The sequence below is a fragment of the Protopterus annectens genome, chromosome 1.part0, assembly GCF_019279795.1.
Source record: "Protopterus annectens isolate FY-2018-M chromosome 1.part0, PAN1.0, whole genome shotgun sequence".
In the NCBI taxonomy this organism is placed as follows: domain Eukaryota; kingdom Metazoa; phylum Chordata; order Ceratodontiformes; family Protopteridae; genus Protopterus; species Protopterus annectens.
Window position 1 is genome coordinate 1,469,019,072 of NC_056725.1, and position 17,052 is coordinate 1,469,036,123.

The window sequence follows — 17,052 nt, forward strand, 5'->3', positions numbered from 1 at the left end:
AATGACCTCCATACTTCCACACAGCATGCATCTATAATTCAGTATGCAGATGACACTACCTTAATCTATGCTGCACAAAACATTCCCGCCCTCCTGCAAACAACTCAACTAGCATTCTCTGACATTGAAAACTATCTTACCAAAGCCCAACTTATCCTCAATCCAAAGAAAACTCAGCTTATGATTATAACCAGTTCTAACAAAAACACTAACAGTCAATTCACTATCTACTCCACAAATGCTACTCCAATTGCTTCAGTGGCACAGGCTAAGCTATTGGGAATAACCATAGACTCCCACCTAAAATTTGATAGTCATCTCAACTTAACTATTAAAAAAGTACATGCCAAACTGGGGTCACTCTACCGTATCAAACCATTTCTTACCAACAACACAAGATCAGCCATTGCTCGCTCCCAACTTCTATCCACCCTACTCTATGCATCTCCCATTCTGACTAATCTCAACCAAACTGAACTAAGCAAAATGGAAGCCTTCTATAACAGAATTGCCCGCTTTGCTGCAAATTGCTCATATAGAACTCATCACTGTACTGCTTTGAGACAGCTCCACTGGCTTGAACTGCCCAACCTCCTAACCTACAATCAGCTCTGCCTCTGTCATTCTATCTATTACTTCCCCAATAAGTGCCCTGCCCTCAAAAACCTAGTACAGCATCACTCAGCCAAAAGGCCTCAGATCATCAAGCAAACTACTACTAGAAGTCACCAACAGCTAAGCTACAATAGCTTTGGAGATGCACTATATAGTAGTTCAGTGGCTAAAAAATGGAACTCTGTCCCTACTAGCATTCAAAACACATCATCCAAAGCCTCCTTTAAAGACCTCAGCAGGCAACATCTCAAGCAAAGTTGGCAGTGCCATGACTGCTCCCCAGGCTAGTAAAAGCGGATAACATATACATACTAAATCTAGAGCACTTGATAATAGTTTTCAATCTTACTCACAAACACTGGCTAATCTACAATGTATGTACTGTACCTGTGTACTATGTATGTATTCTACCTATGTTCCAAATTTCAGCTGTACACCACAAATCTATTAATTACCTTTATTTTTAAAATTAATATTTTTTTGTTTGTTCTCTCCACTGTAACTGTTTATGTGCTGCATACCACAGTAAAAACATGTCTCCTGTAATTTGTGTGTATACTGACCATTTCTAAATAACTAAATGTGTCTGTAATTTTTCTTTGTGGAGCTTTTCTCCCAAGGCCTCTGCTGAAAAAGGGCCTTTTCAGCTCAGTCAGACACCCCCGGTTAACAAATGTAAAATAAAATAAATAAATAAAGGAATAAATAAATAGCTTTCTACTACTTTCAGATTTATTTCTTATGACACATGCAAGATTATTACTAACCTGCCTCGCAATGCAGCCTCTGCAGCCTACAGCCATGGGCTTCCTGATTCACAGCCCACTCTACTGCTGTCAAAGACATAAGAGGAATATTTAGCCATACCTATCCATAATATACATGAGCTGGCAAGTATTAACTGGGTAGTAGTATGAGTACTTACACACTGCTGGGACATCACCCCTCTGCCTAGCTTCTTGGATCCACTGATCCAAGAGCTCCCTCTTCCTCCATTTCAGGCATCACTATGCCAACCTGCTCACCAGTTTGAGGGATGCCAGTGGCACTGTTGAGGTCAAGGGTGAAATGGTCTCAGGCTTCCACTTTATATTGGGAACCCTGGTACTGACCCTGCAGCAGTCTCTCTTCATGGTCTTTTATGAGGAATCCTGCCATGACTTTGGACTCCTGGATGCCCCAGTGCTGCGCTCAGAAGTGCAATCCTTCTCCGACACCAACCATAGTGCCTACAGGAATAAGCTGCAACCAGTTATGAGATGTATTTCTGTCTGTGGGGTTTAAATATGGCTGATTTCCCACACTTCGCCATGATTGGACAGTGTTGAGAATGCTAAGTTATGGGCAAACCTGCGTACCTAAGTTTGGCATTGCTTAAAGGAGTATACTAAATGGCACATTGATTTAGCTGGGCTACACATTTCTTACACCTAGTAAGCAAAGGTGTGCAATGCTTAGCATTGCTTATTTTTAAATTTGCACACTATTTGCTGTTTGGCATTGATTTATCATTCATTACATGTTATATATTTTTTTGGTATCCGTGATTCATGTGTACATACACTGTATGGGATACTTGTGTTTATTGGGGGATTTCACCACTTTATTACAATGACTCCTCACATCTGGACTTAATGCCATGCAGCCCTCAAGCTGGCGTAGCTGATCTCCGAACTCCCTGCAGAGCTTGCTACGCACCAGACCCTGGACCAGTTCACATATGTATGTTATGTAATAGGTTATACAACATAAAACTGTTTATAGATTCCTTTCATATGTTAATTGTGATTTTGCTATAGTGAGGATCATTTTGGGTATATCTCAATTTTATGCACAGCTGTGATGGCTTACTGGTTAACTGCTGTGACTATAGGATCCTGTGTTCAAGACCTGCAAGGCTTGTTTATCTTGTTGCTGGGCAGAACAAGGGCTGCTGGATACAAAGTGATTAAGGCACTTTTAAGCAATTGTAAGTGGGTTTGCATGATGATAAGCAATGCTAACTTCTGGTTAAATATGCTTACAGAGAGTTAGCTTCAAAATTGCTTAACCTGTGTGTGCATTGCTTACCCCCACACAAACAAGCTTAAACTCGCTTACTACTGCTTAAAAGTACTTACTCCCACTTACCCCCACACTAATTTAGTAAGAAATAAAACATGGGTCTTGGTAAAGTGGTAGATTTGGACACTCTAGTGATTTATCATTCATTGCACATTATTTAGTATCCTTGATTCATGTGTACATATACTCTATGGGGCACTTGTGTTTATCTGTGGATTTTACCACATTATTACAATGACACCTCACGTCTGCACTTAATACAGTACTCCAATTCACAAATATATGCTATTTAGTAGGTTATACAGCAAAAACATTTTCATATATTGCTTTCACATGGAAAATACTACAGTGAGGATCGAACTGGGAATGACTGCTCACAAAGCGAACGCTCTAACCACTACACTATTACAGTACTGCTTCAACTGAATGTATTTTGCTATATATCTTCTTATGCTATTTAAGCTACAGTATGTGTGGCTAAGCAATGGGCAAACCCATGCACCAATGGTTAAATTTAATCTGATAAAAAAAAATCTCTACTGTTATTTTCTCTAGGAAGGGACAGATTACACTTATTGCTGTGGACTCTTGCATGCATCTGCACATTTGGCAGACATCCTAGCAATCCCCCATACCTCTCAACCTCTTCATGCAACATATCTGGACAAAGCTTGACAAAATGAGGTACAACTATATTTTAAATATTACTCTTATAAACTTAAATATGTTGCTAAGGTAACAGTGTTTGTTTTATTATAATGTTTCTGATGGATTTGGGGTCTGAAACTCAAATGTATGCCATTATTTAACAACTTCAATCCTGACATCATCCCCCAGTGTTTTCCGTGACAAATGGGATACAAGCCAACTGTATGGGTGAAAAATCTGGACATTCTGTGAAGCTCTGTAGAGTTAGGAGGTATGCAATCCCCTATGAGCATTCTTGCTCATTGTAATTGCCGAATGGCAATTCTTGAGTGCTGGGGCATGTATATTGTGAGAGCTCTGCTCTCAGATAACCACCTGCACTCATCCATGCTCCGTGTCCGTTTAGGAGCAAAGGCAGTGCACCTTCATTACTAGGCATGGCATGCTGCTGTGCTGCTTTTAAATGGTCGTTTTAATGCAGGAATAAGTTATTCTTGCATGGAACCTTACTGAATCCCGGGGTGCATTTTTTCAGTGTTTCACAATACCTTTGCAGACACATACACCAGCCTTTCTGAAACATATGCAGTATTTATTTTAACCCTTTACTATCCCTCATTTGATGTTTGGAAAACATCACACTCATACTAAAAGAACATCTTTTTATTCTGATCAAATAATCAAAGACATCAGTATATAAACCTTCAAAAACATTTCTTTTTACTTGTACTTTTTTATATGGCCTTTATTTACATGACTAGTGAATGGCACATTTTTGAAATTACTAACATGTACATTTTGTAACAAAATATTAGCTCAAGATGCAATACACTTAGTTATCAGAGCTTTATATAAAAATAAAAGCAAAATAATAATAGCAAAAAGCATAATAAATTTTAAAACACATTTTCCCCATTCTGAAAACAAATTAGTTAGCCAAGCCCATTGTGAACTATTTGCTTTTTTGGTATGTGATAGTTCAACCACTTTTTGGATAATTTTTAAATGACTACTTATTGCATGCTCGTTATTGGAAATAAATGTGCAGCAGTTCTCATGCATGAGTGAGCATGTACCTCCCTTTGATGCAGGCATGAAATCAAGAGCCATTCAGTTTTGCAGCACCACTGTGTACATGGCACCCAGCTCAATAGTAATTAAATTTATAGATTCAAAAGTGCCATTACTCAACACTTCTGACAGTTTAGAAAGTTTTTTTTTTTAGTTTTCAAAGTGATTTTGCAGTCCATAGGCAGGTAATATACCAGCCCCAGAAACAGCATAATTGTCAAAGTCCATATGAGAAAGTCCTTTAGAAGCTGCTTGTTTTAAATCATGGTGGTAAATCCATGAAGCATTTATCCTTTTAACTGGATTTTTTACACTCTGAGGTGTTTTGAACATTGTGAATTTTTTCACTGGGTAAGCTGGTGGTATGGTGAATAACAGGAATTATATAACCAATAAAACAACTTTACTGCTACTTTTTTTCAGTAACCATTTATAGGCTCTTTTTTACAGATATAATAGTAGTCTTTTCAGGGAAGTAAGGTATGTTTTGAGTTTATTAACTAGTGTGCTAGTTCCCATAATTTATCTGTAATTTTTTTATAACTAAAACATTTTGCATTACTTGAACAATTGCACCAAGTGTCATTTAAACCTGCACCAAGACAGGAAATCTTTGTATTATTATTAAAGTTTACCATAAGTTTAATATCAACCATATCATTGGATGTTATATTGAAAAGACAATTTTTTCTACATTTACATTGACTACCGTACACAGAATGATTGTCTGGCTTACAAAAACAAATACATTTTATTTATGTTTGAGCTGAAAATAAAAAAAATAGTTCTCATGTTCTGGCTTGCATTATAAGCAACAGTAGTGTTCTTAGTCTTATTAAAAGATACAGCTTTGTTACATATTGAATAATAATCTTTAACTGTTGTAGGAAATTTTTGTAATTGTAGCCCCATATACTGCAGGTATAGCTGCACAAACCCAGCAATTGCTTACATTAAATATTTTTGCATAATTCTGTAGAGTAGCATCAAATGTATTTAAGGTAGGATGCCGATTTTCTGCTTTTTGTCTGGGTTTTACCAATCACTTTCTTTTTTTTCTTTATTTGAGGATTGAACAGTACTTACATCTTTAGCAGGGATCAAAAAATTCAGCAGTAAAACAGTAGAACAAAAATAATTGCAGTCATCAAGGTGACAATCTAGTATGAATAGTGAGCTGGGCAGGATCAGAGTGGATTTTCACAAATGTCTAAACATAAATTTGTTTTGTGATGACTATTTTGCTGCTGCACTCTAAACACATTTGACAGAAATTTCTGTTGTTGTTTAGCTCACATGAGCAATGCTTCGTCACCAGACTCGAGGAAAATGTCATTTTCTGATGTTTCCACAGTGTCAGTCACTGGTTCTATTCTTAGATTCTCTGTTTTTTCTTCTGGAACAAAAGGAAACTAGTTCATCAATAGATAGGGCTGAGGAAGAAAGGTTGAAAGGAATGGGTTGGTTTTCCTCATTTGGAACTGCTTTTTGGATATGGGATATGTGGATGTAGGTCAAAGATCCTTTCAATCTAATGGCTGTTGTGACAAGGAGTACCAGGAATGGGCCTTTTTATCAGGGCTGGAGGGAGTGCCATCTGGAGAAGGAATGTACGTACCCCAGTCACCAGGTTGGATATCATGTGATGTAGCAGGATCAGGTGGAAGCTGGGTGAAAATAACTTCTGAGTGAAGATGCTGCAGAACAGAAATGGTTGTTTGCAGTAATTAAGCATGGACAGAGCAGTGGTGCACCGGTTGTATTGTCGCCTAACAGCAAGAGGTTCTCCATTTTGATTCTTGGCTGGGGTGCCTTCTGTGCAGAGTCTGCATGTCCTCCCTGCATTCATGTGGGTGTGCTCTGGTTTCCTCCCATGTTATAAAGACATGCATCTGGAGATTTTCTCCCCGGATCTTTGCTGAAAATTGGCTTTGTTCCAAGTTGGACTTTCTGGGTAAACAAATGTTAAATTAAAAAAAAATGTTTATCAACAATTTGCAAGTCAAAGGTTGTGGGCAGAGGTGTGGCTAGCATTTTCATAGGGCATCCCATAAGGATTTTATGAGGGGGGATTTTTTTAGGTGCACTAATTGCACTTTAAATGGTAAACAATACCAGGGGCAAGGCTCCTGGCCATTTTAGTCCCATTTTTGTTGTAAGCTTTGCTAGTTTAGTCTTTAATGTCTGATTTACTTATTCTACCATGTCTGAGGCCTGAGACCTATACAGACAATGAAACTAAATATGTATATTAAGCACTTTACAAATTTGCTGTATAACATGACTTGTAAAATGTGTGCTTCTTTCTGACTGAATACAGCATGGAACCCTAAAATGTCAGTCTATACAAAGTTTTTTTGCCACTGAAGCAGAATCATTTTTAGCACATGGGTATGTGATTACCCATTCAGAAAAAAAATCTACAACTTAAACTTTGCACAATGAAATAATTTAATGAAATCCCATTGAATACAAAAGGGTCCCCACAGCTTTTCAAAGTGTTGTGTAGGGATAGCAACAGATCTTGAACTGTTAAAAGAAAGACCTATATTACGTGTATTGACAAGATGCTGAAATGTCAAAAGTTGTTTTTTTAAGGCATTTTTTTCAGGTGGGAGGACAAACAGTAAGCCCATGGCAGTTGAGTTAAAATGCTTTTTATGCTACTAATCTTTTATCTGGATGGCACCAAAGTGAGTCTGGGGAATGACACAGACCATTACAGATCCACCTTACCTTTTTAGAGTTGTAAGCTTGGTTCTGAAAACACAATATTTATCCAAGTATGTAGGTACATTTTTAACTTGAATAGGCTGCAAAAAAGAAGCCTGAACAGGAATTAACAAGAAAGTCTGTCTTGCCACTCCATTAGCAAATGCATTTCCTATAGATTCAAAAGAATTATCAGTTTTATGAACAGCACATTTAATTATAGCAGTTATTTTCGGTAATAACAATGCTTGTAATACTTCTTTAACAAATCATTTTTAATTGTGGTCTCTGCAAAGGTTAAGTGACCTAATTTTTTTGCAAAGTACCAAAATCACGGACCACTCTACATGCATATCCAGAATCAAAATCAAGAGCCATTTCCTCAAAGTTTTAACAATACCCAAACTTTTTGTGAACAGGGGCCTAACTCAAATTTGTGGTTCCAGTGCAGCATGTATGCAATTGCCTCCACAGCTTTTAGCTAAAAAAAAGATGGCATAATGCAAAAGAAAAAATATACCATTGCTGTGAATTATATAGGATTTTTCATGCAGTATAATACAGGATACACAAGTGCTGCATTACTTCCCCCCCTCCCCAGTTTTCCAAGTAGGACAAATAACCAAAACTCTCTTACTTGTTTAAAGTTACCACCACATGATAGACACAGAGAAAGAAAAGAAATAGAATTAGATTGCCATCATTACTTCAGCTTCTATATCTAACAATTGTAGTTTTGCTTTTTTTCACCAAGCTGGTTTCTTTTTCATAAATTACTATATTTAATGGAAGTAGATGAAGTCCCTAATTTAATCCAACCCATAACAAATATCCCAACCTTCCTTATAGATAACACTTTATACACATAGTAGATTCTTAAGCAATTTTCAGTAGTTTGCAGGCTTTTGCTATCTCACTAACCACAACTGTTTTTAGCTGCTTGCACTGCTGCTATCATTTTAGAATTTCCTAAGCAACAGTCTTCATGAGATGAATTTGTCTTCTTACCATATTTATAAAAAGTAGTTTATTACAGGCATACTTCAACTCAGAGCTGCATTAACCAGCCGTTGTATTGTGACATAATTTATAGTACTATATTCAGTTATACCCAAGGTTAACATTATAATGCTAACTTTCTAGCATCAGGTTCAAGATTCTGTCTTCAAAATCTTACCAAATGCCATGAAGGCAAGAATTTATTTATTTATTTTTTTGGGGGGGCAGATACCTCTCAATAGTCCAGATTTTCACAGAAGGTCCAGATTTTGACTCTTTTCCTCTGTCCCTCATAGAATTTGTGGGTATCTGGCAAATTGTTGAGAACTGATGTCACTAAATAATAGCAGACCTTTGAGTTTCAGACTTCATATCCTTCAGAAAAATGCATGCTAATGCAAAACATTTTAGTACATCAAGTTTCTCAGTTTAGTAATACACACATTACTAGGAAGTGATGACATTCCAGCAGAACAGTACAGTTAGATAGATAGACAAATAGGTAGATAGATAGATAGATAGATAGATAGATAGATAGATAGATAGATAGATAGATAGATAGATAGATAGGTAGATAGAGATATAAATAAATACACAACCGCATGTCAATGTGCCTAACTTTAGTTGTAGCATAAGCGATAGGAGCAGCTCTATTAAATAAAAGAGTCAGATATTTTTAATTTGTTCTGAAAACAAGATTCAATGCAGTTTGAATCTGTCATTGCATACACACACACAAACACACACACACACACACACACACACACACACACACATATATATATATATATATATATATATATATATATATATATATATATATATATATATATATATATAAAACAGAGCTAAAGAGCTAGTCAGATCAACTCTTAATATTTTGTGAAAGTACACTGAAATAGTAGTTCCATGGTAGAATACTTAAATGGCACCCAACATGCCAAAGAAATAAAAATGATTAAAAATGTAGAAGAGTGAGTATTGAACATTACTTGTCTGCTTTAAACTTCTTTTTTTAACAGGGGAGAGGCACCCCTGCACACCCTGATGTTGTCAATAAGTTCCCATACCCCGGACTTAAATGTACCAACTACAAGATAAAATGGAATATTCTGAAAATTGGCACTTTAAGACTTAGGATAGAAATTCTGGATTTTTGGCCATTCAGTCTCCACATTAAAGGACTTGGCATTCTGTGTTCTGATGTTTCAGATGTTTTTATTATTGTACACTTAGAAAATATAATTCTAGAATTCATTTAGAAAGATTTTTTGCAATAATATGTCAACAAATTAGCAAGAAAATCTGTGGAATATGTTCCAGAATGAATAACACAGATAGGTATGAATGTGAAACTATGGATCAAGGTAGGGAATATATGTTGCCCACCACACATAATCCTTGTTTAGCATAACACCAGCATGCACTAAAAGATGACGGTTTAAATTTATACTTTCAAAATACCCCATACTGTCTCTTTCCATTGGCTACCTTATGGCTGTAGTTCAGCTCTAGTACACCTAACATTTGTCACTGGCAAATTAATTTTTTGCATCATGACTTTTATAAGTCCATGTTCTTTATCCTAGTTTTGCCATTATTATCAATTCATTTTAATAAGTAAAATTGTGTGTTCTTAAGCAAGGTTAGATAATTGTATGTGTTGTGCTTTGGTTTGGAGTTTTTCTTCATGGGATGCCACTGAAAAATTGATATTTCTCAAATGGACAATCCCTGCTGAAAATGTAAATAAATAAATTAATATATTTCCTCAGAACTGCATGCAATTACACCTTCTAAAATAAAAGCAGTAACAAGGAAACTGAAACACAGCCAGGGCAACTTTTCTTTAATTAACTGTTAGCGCTTTCACAAGTATTCAACTTACTTCTTCAGACCAGACATCCCAAAGGTTGCACAGCTATTTTAAAAATTGTAAAAACTCTTTGAGCCATTGTAGCAGTGTTCTCCTCAATTGCAATGTTACATCATGATTACTTAGTTGCTATGTCAACTAATTCCTAAGGACCCAGAAACTCTGACTTTACATGCCCATTGCATTCATTTCATTATACTTTTAAAAAAAACCTACCACAATCATGATGTGAAAAAAACAATCTTGCACTTAAAACTTTATGATATTTTTAAAACCATAAGATTGTGTATTTAGGTAATTAGTGACCATCATTTAAAACTTTGTTGCATACGTATAAAGTGCATAATGGCAAAGTGTGATCAGATGCCTTGAACAATCTAAAAATTGTTTAAATACTTGACATCCAAATCCACTACAAACATATTTGTATATAAAAAATGTTATGTATATATGTTCCCTCACTGAATTAATGCATCTAAAATACAGTATCCAAGAGCGATATACTTAAGGCTCCTTGTATACTAAGTTGAGCAACAACCGTGTCTATAAGTCAACTCTGATGATTCTTTGTATAACATTAAGCTCTCTTCTGGTAGTCATTCTATTTTTAAAAAGTAAAAAGCAAGCCAGCATCCCTTTAATATTACTAATACACGATTCATTAACAAAACTGCAAACAGATATTTGCATCATAGCTAAAGTGACATTACACAAATTATTCTTTTGTTAAATATAGCAACTTCCACCTCTCTCAATTGTATCTACAGTAAAACATCGTATTAATAAAATAATATTCATATTTCGATGTACTAAAGTATTTCATATGTTCTCAAAATAAATTTACACCATAGCTGATGTTCAAATCCATTAGATGAACATAATATAGGGCACAAACATGCTAGTTAAAATAACATAATTAAAAAGCTATTTGAACAAGCATTGTGTTTTTAATGAAGGCTTCAGTGGTACATTGCCATTTAGACCTTTATTGTTGTCTGTCTGAAGCCTAACTATCCATTTAGTCTCATAAAGTTCCATGATATTCCTTATATCACCTAGACATTGTGATACATGAACGGTTTCCATAGCCATAAACTTAAAAGAATGTTGTAAAGAAGTGGTTAATATATGTTTTGCTAAAGCATTAGTGTGTGAATGTACCCTAATACTATAAAGGTGTTCCCTGATCCTATTTCCTCATCATCTGCTGGTTTTACCTACATAGAATGATGCACAAAAAAACACATTGTGTTAAATAAATAATGTTAATACTATTACAATTTGCTTCCACATTAAACCTATATTTCTTATGTGTTACTGGATGTATAAAATACCGTGTAGTATCTAGTTAATCACAATAACTACAATTACCACATGGGTAAGTTGTTCTTGGTATTCTTGATTCTCTTGGTATTAGGTCATTATTATGATTGAATAACAGCCCCTTATTCAGTTTTTTTGTTTTTATATCTAAAAGTGGGCTTATCTCCAACTCTTGTATTTATTCTATCATCAACCATAAGAATATCCCAATGTTTCTGTATAACATTAGTTATTTCTTTAACATCTAAACTATAAAACATAGTAAACTTTAACTGGTCATTTTCCAGTATAATGTTACTCCTTTTTATTGCACTTGGTGTATTAGAGAAATATGGTCTAGCTAAATTAGGCCTCATGTTAACAACTTACTTCATGTTTTTTCAACTCTTTTTCTGCTGTAACCTCTAGATACAAAGTTTTCAGTGAGATTGTTCAATTCATTTTGAAACTTTCTTTCATTAGCATTAAGTCTAGAAATTCTTATTCCCTGTCTTTTCACTATATTGTTAGAAACATGTCTCAGATGCATGCTTTTCCAATGTGGTAGCAAGCTTTGTGATGTATCTCTGTATCAAAGCCATCGGGCAGGATTCACGAAGCCTCCATGTAAGAGTTACAAGTCTTACACGGAGGCTGCAGTTAAACGGTGTGACATCAGCATGCCATGCATATTCATGAGGGCATGCTGACTCACACCCAAGGCTAACACAGTCCGTGTAAGAAAGTAGGGGGCGTGTCCGCAGGGCGAGTCCTGCAAACGAACACGCACCCAGAAGAGTAACAGTCCCGAAAGTAAACCCCCATGAGAGAGTCCACGTAAATGTCAACAAACAGAACACAACACATGCCCCCACAGACTATAAACATAAAATGTAAAAATGAACATGTTATATATTTTTTTATAAGTTGTAAAAATGCCTGACCGTAATTGCGCTCATTTGCGTGGGTGTGCCCGTTGCTTAGCCACAGTTAGCAGTCAGTGGAAAAGCATATAAGATCTAAATATGCAAAGTAAGCCAAGAAGCAATAGCGTAGCGGTAGAGACGTCGGCTGAAGAAGAGGCAGTCACGGTTTGAGCCCCCACAACATCAATTTTTATTTCTAGTGAAATAAGCACAAAACAATTCCCTGACATATATGTACATATATAAAATTATATCTTATGTAAAATGTAATGAAATGGGCCATGTATTTTGAAGAAATGTGAGATAATAAAAAAAAAATGTCAGAAGTGCCTATAGCTGAGCAACACTCTAACAAGCTGAGTATATCTGCCCGTAGGTGAGCAGTGGTTTAACAGGTGTAAAATGAGTGCCCAGGGTTGAGCAGTGTTGTAACACACTGAAACTGTGTGCCCATAGCTGAGCTGAGCGTAATATGCGTGCTGACAGCCAAATGACGCGTAAACTAGCGCAACCCATTTGCGCGGAGCTGCGCACCGCACCAACAAGCTAACCGGCGGGCAACGTTGAGCAAGCTGTATCAAAACTGCCTTTACACAGACACACCTCCTAGCTTGTGTAGACAGTCATAAAAAAAAAGAAGCAATGGCCAGGCTGGAACTCAGGATACCATGCACCATAGTCAAAGTACTGAACCACTAAGCCATGACAGTTGCTCTGAGAAATGCAGTATTAGCATATATATAGGAATGAATGGAAAGAGAAGCATGACAAAGCAGGTTTTGTGAAGCTGATACATTTCCAAAATGGCCAATCACAGATAAGTGCGGGAAAAACGGCATATATAAGCCCCATAGGTGGGAATACACAGCATAACTGATTGTGGAATCGATTTGCAGTCAGGATGGCAGGTGTAGGAGAGGGTAGTTGCTTCTAAGCACAGAGGTGGGGCATTGAGGAGTCCAAATATATGGTTTGGCTCCTCGTCCATGATCATGAGGCCCAACTCATGCAGAGCCAGGTCCTGTGGGGAGCATACAAGGCTGAGGCATGGGACAGGTTGGCACATGATCTCACCAGTGCCACAGGAATACCAAGGACTAGTGAACAAGTCCGTCACAACCATGTGGACCTGAAGAGACGGAAGCAGGACCAACTGAACCATTGGATCCAGGAGGCCCGGCAAATGCCCAACGCCCCACTACTGAGTAAGTTACATGCAATTATTTATGTAAGAAATTAACCTAGCTGATATTATGGAGATGTGTATTCCAATATTACTTCATTTATATTACAGCTGCAGGTGTCCGTTCCATGAATCATTGAGCCTATGCCGATAGGCTTGTGCGGTTGCGCCACCAGGCAGGTTAGTAATTCTCTCCCTGTAACTGTTAAAAAAATATAAGTATGACAGCTTGCAAAAGAGTGCAATGTAGTCAGTTATTAATAAAAAGTGCAAGTAACAGTGTAAGAGAGATTCTGCTAGTACTGCTTGATTACATAAGTGTGATGCAGCCTGTAATCCAAAAATAAAAATGAAACAAGTCTGAAATAAAGATGTTCCACCTGTAATGTAATAGTACATAACCTGCAGCAGGCTGTAAATTACAGCTACACAAGCTGAGTAAAACACATGTGTGAAATATATCCCCGTTTAAAATCTGAAACATGACACATGTGAGACTGTTGGAAAGGATTGTTGTAACCAAGTAAAACATGTCAATAAAGCCTAGAATTAAGTACCATCCTGAATTGTAAAAATAAAACAAGTGAGAGTGTGAGAAAGAGGTATGAATCCACCAATAAAGTTGTAATAACTCCTGAATAAAGTATACTGCAGTCAGTACAGAATGAAATGAATGTGACAGGCACAACCAAAGAGTGAAATGTGTGGAATAAAGTACTGAAGCTGGAATGTGTGTCCCACAATTTGGATATGTTGCTGTATGTTTGCAATATGCAGATAGTATGGTTGTATGAAATACCAAACATCCACAGTTGTCCAGAGCCATATAAATCAAATGTAGCAGGATGCTGTAGCTGAACAGAGCCAGATATGAATGTGTATGAATAAAAATGCAATGTATATTAATGTAGCAGTAACATTCCCATCACCAACATGGGTTAGTTTACACATAGGAAACTGTAGTCAGACCTGTAGGGTGTATATATCTGCAGCTAGTAGAAATGTACAGCATATGTATAGGTATTTGAAGTTGTTAATGAAATATTTCTTCACCCTACCCTATAACCACAAATAATCCATTCCACATGAAATGGGTATGTGTATTCATAATTAACTCCCCTGGACATTTGTCCTGTTGGTTCATACATATTTGCATGTACTTTGATGCATGTGCCCTGTTCATACATCCAAACCTGATGGCCTGTTGCCATCAATCAACCCTGCATGTTGTTGGATTGTGTATTGTTGTTCAAATTATGCATGTGTTATGGTTGCTGTTCAATGGCTTGAATTTATAGGTGTTTGGTTAATGGGAATATTAATGCATGCTGTTACAACTAATTGTGAATGGCATTGTATGTTACTAACCCAAACTGTCATAAAATAATGCAAAACATAGGACAACAGGGAATGCGGGTTCCAGCGGACCCACCTCTCCCACTTCAGCTGACGAGTGCACCTGGTAGTAGTGCCCAGGCTGGATCCTCCTCTGGTGGCCCTGTGCCACCTGTGGGTGGAAGTGCTGCAGGGGATGGGGCTCATCCCCCCTCTGCAAGCGTGGCCCGAGGAGAACATCCACTCACCCTCCGTAGTGTCCGGACTGTGGTGCGTAGGGAGATCAGGCATTCTGTGCTTGGGCCCCTACGCCAGCTTGAGGCATGGGTGGCACAACTCATGGGCGTGCCTGCTGCCCATCCTACACAGCCCCCAGCACAGCCCCATCCTGGGCAGTGAAGGCACAGTGGCAACTGCCCATGGGTGGGGATCTCAGTTCCACTGTTGCCATCTGTGGGCTCATGGGCTCGAGATATCCAAACATCCATCCCCGTCAATTGTGTATCCCCCCACATGTGTCATACACCACCCCTGTATGCATCTTGTTTGTCTTGTCTGTTAACCTCCCCTACCTACCTCCCCAGCTATACCTACTTCCTGTACCTGACATTCCACTCTCACCTGAAAAAAAAAAAGGGCACTCTGTTCCCACAAAAAAATTATGCCCCATACATAGCTGCCCATTTCACACACATGTCTGCTGGACATGTAAACTGGCAATTACAATTGGCTGTACAACAAATATTGTTGTCCTCACCCCTCTCTCAGGGGTGGAAGGTTTCAAATTTCACACCAAATTACAAACATATGCACAGCTGTTGCTGATAAAGAAATGGGCAGCTATGGGCCTTTCCTACATCCCTCCTGCAAATCCCGAGCTTGTTTTCCTACTGTCCTACCCTCTTTGTGCCCCCTTTTTCACCACTTTCCTATCTCCCCATTTTCTTTTCTTTCAAAGAAATTAGCGCAGGTGTGCACGAGAGTAAGCACTTTTAAGCAGTAGTAAGCGGGTGTGCGCTTCTGTGTGCTTAGCTAAGCGTGTGTGCGTGAAGCTAAGCGACAGTGCGCATGCGTGAGCTCCGCGCAAACCAGCGCTAACCCGCTTACAACTGTTAAAAGTGCCTTAGTCACTCTGAATGACAAGGCCTGTAGTTTGCTCAGCAGCAAAATAAAATTCCTCTGTCAGTCTCGAACCCAGGACCTTGGAAACAGTAGTCTGCATGACTTACCACTAAGCCATGACTGCTATACAAGAACATTGTGCTGAAAGAAATATATCATGAAATAGTAGGAATTAATGTAAAGGGAATATAGCAAGTCTAGTACACAAAGCATGTCATGTATATTTACTGTCAAATCTAGTGGATTTGTAAAATATTACTGTGTGAAGAGAAACAGCCATGCTAGTTGGTAGCTAGTAGGTAATAATGTCACAGTAGCACCTGGCAAGCCACACACATACTCAGAGCAGGATAAACACTGCCATAGTTGAATAGTTAAGAGCCCAGACATAGCAACTGTGACTGAGTTACAGGGATGTCCCTGATTTGAAAACAAATGTCAACTGTGCCCCACTGACACCCTGTGAAATGTACTAACAGTAGGCAGAAAGGTGTTACAACACATGCAATGGTAAATATGAATTACTGAAAGTATGCACCACTTGCACGTCACAAATGGTGTAGTAATACATATGCTCAAAATAACCCACAGTCACAACTGCAGAATATCAGAATATTTCATGGGTGTATCCCACTGATATGTACCATTCCATGAGGCTGATAAAAGATGCACCTGAGAGTATCTGAGGCCTGCTCAGCAGCATGATCAAATACCCTTCTAAGTGTCAAGGCCCACACCATGGCCAGACCACACTGCATGCAGTACCACCCTACCACAACAAACACATAGGGAATTGCTGCTCAAACAGATATAGCAAGTATTACAAGCTGTGAATGTAAATGGAAAATAGGAAAGCCATAGCAACACATTACAGGAAAGACACCTAGCAGGCATACAAGGAGTGAATGTAAAGGTCAAATATTGAAGCCATAGCAACAGATTGCAAGAGCCACTGCTATATACCAGTTACACCACAATTCCCACAGGAAAGCACACACACCCATATACACAGTATTACTAGTCGTAGGTGTCAGTTTACATACACACTGAGAAGAGGAAACTGGAGGAAGGAATACTCAGGTTACAGTACAACATGCATTGCAGTGTCTACAACACAGCCTGAAATATGAGAGACATACCAACCCTTACACTCACAGAACAGTGTCCACAGCATACCAGCATGGTCCCCACCCTGATAA